At 37.8% G+C, this 2,482-nt stretch overlaps 1 protein-coding gene across 1 annotated transcript in view; it reads left to right on the forward strand.

Annotated features, from left to right (window-relative positions):
- KIF4A (kinesin family member 4A) overlaps positions 1 to 2,482 on the forward strand; it is a 389,040-nt gene that overhangs the window by 223,411 nt on the left and 163,147 nt on the right. The gene's annotated exons all lie outside the window — the stretch shown is intronic.

Consider the following 2,482-nt stretch of genomic DNA (forward strand, 5'->3'; position numbering starts at 1 on the left):
TGTTTGTCCTTATGAGATAGCATTTCCTCAAAAAAGTTGAACATAGAAATTCCATATGACCCAGTTATTCCATTGCTAGGAACATACTTTGAGGAAAATAGACCTGAGACATAAACAGAGATTTGTACACTGATGTTCATAGCAATGATATTCAAAATAGTAAGAAAATGCAAACAGCCCAAAAGTTCATTAACAAATGACTGGATTGAGAAACTGCGGTGCATTCACACAATGGAATACTATGCAGCACTCAGGAACAACGATTTTGCAAAATCCTATATGACATGGAAGAGGCTAGAAATCATAAAGTTTTATCTTGGAGGAAGTGCAGCTAGAATGCTCCTTAGAAGCAGGTATAGTGAGACTTCATCTCACCTACCTGAGGCATGTTATCACACCTGTGATAAGCAGATGATATCACTTTGCTTCAGGAAAAAGAAGAGACTCAAAACATTTTCTGATGAAGTTAAAAACTTTTACTCTAGACGACACTTCAACTTGAAGAAGATAAAAGTACTTGGATGAACCAACAGACACATCAGAAGTGAAGAAAAAAGATAAACTAGTATGAAGTAAACACAGGTTACAGAAGGTAAACACGTCTGAGAAAGGAGGAAGAGGCATTACTACCGAACACGTGTAAGGAATGGGGTAGAGAAGAATGAGAAAGAAGATGCTGGTTTCAGACAGTATTTGCAGTAGAATGTTGGGTTTTGGGAAATTGTTAATAGGCAGTTATATGAAATTCTCTTTTTCTCCCCCTGTAAGTTCCATGATTTATTCACTGCAAATACCTCTTTAAAAAAAACATAAAAGGGGACTTTACACATGGACTTCGCCTGATGGACTGCACAGGAATCGGGTTGACTACACCTGTGGAAGGAATTGTTGAAGAAGCTCAATATCAGCATTCAAAACCAGAACAGGTGCTACTGTGGAAGATATCATCAATTACTCATGAGAAAGTTCAAGTTGAGACTGAAGAAAATTGTAAAAAGTCCACAAGAACCAAACTATGACCTTGAGTATGTCCTACCTAAATTTATCAATCTTTTTTAAATTTTTAAAATCTATATAGAATGTTCAAATAGAAACTGAGAAACTTGATAAAAGTCCACAAGAGCCAAAATATGACCTCAAGTTCATCGCACTAAAATTTGAAAACCATCTGAAGGATAGATTTGATATATTGAGCACTAATGATTAACGACTGTGCAAGTTGTGAGGTAAAATTAAATACATCATCCATGAAGAAAACTAAAGGTCATTAAAAAGAAAGAAAATAATGGTCTTAGTCTTATACAGTATTTGTCCTTCTGGGTAATCATGTTTTGCGCAATTTGTTGGGAGGAGGGAAGGGTGGGTAAAGGAAATTAGAAAGTTCTGGTGTAAAAAACAATGTATACACATTTTGTAAGTAAAGCAGTATAAAATAATAAATTTATTTTAAAAAATTTAAAAAGCAAGAATTCCAGAAGAGACGCTGAAATATAGAGAAACCTAAATAAAGGGAAGAAATTAATAAGGAGAATTTGAAGAAACAACATATGATCAAGAGCCAATGGTGATGAAGGAAAAAGTTCAGGCTGCTCTGAAGGACTTGGCACAAACTAAAGCCCTAGGAATTAATGGTATGCCAGTTGACATATTTCAACAAACAGATGCTTCCTTCTTCGATGTGCTGCTCACCATGTTGTGCCCAGAAATCTGGAGGACAACTTAGCCAACTGACTGGAAGAGATCCATATTTATTCCCATTTCAGAAAACAGGTGACAGGACATTGTATGGAAATTATCAAACAATATCACTAATAATCACACACTAGCAAATTCCTGCTGAAGATTATCCAAAAACTACTGGAACAGTACATTGACAGAGAACTACCAGAAATACAAGCTGTTTAGAAGAGTTCTTGACACTAGAGACATTATCTCCAATGTCAGATGGATCTTGGCAGAACCAAAGAGTACCAGAGGAATGTCCATCTGTGTTTTATTGAATATGCAAAAGCATTTGACTGTGTGGATCACAACAATACTGGCTAAGCTTGAGGAAAATGGGAATCTCAGAATACTTGATTGTGTTGTTTTTGTTGCTATGTGCCGTCGAGTCATTTGCGACTCATAGCGACCCTATGTACAACAGTCCTAAACCCTGCTCTATCCTGTGCCAATCTCACTATCTCTGACATCCATCCCAATTACCCCAGTCACCAAATAAATCCATCGCATAGAGGATCTTCCCCTCCTGCGCTGTCCCTCTACCCTACCAAACATGATGTCCCTCTCCAAGGACCTCTCCCGCCTTACAACATGTCCAAAGTATGTCAGACGAAGCCCCAGAATCCTTGCCTCCAAGGAGTAGCCTTGTTTAACCCTCTCCAGGGTGAATCTGTTTGTTTTCTTGGCAGTCCATGGTACATTCAATACTCTTCTCCAGCACCACAGCTCAAAGGCATCAATTCTCTTTCTATCCTCCCTA

Source organism: Elephantulus edwardii, unplaced genomic scaffold, assembly GCF_000299155.1.
Source record: "Elephantulus edwardii isolate Elephantulus edwardi_28Jun2011 unplaced genomic scaffold, EleEdw1.0 scaffold00178, whole genome shotgun sequence".
In the NCBI taxonomy this organism is placed as follows: domain Eukaryota; kingdom Metazoa; phylum Chordata; class Mammalia; order Macroscelidea; family Macroscelididae; genus Elephantulus; species Elephantulus edwardii.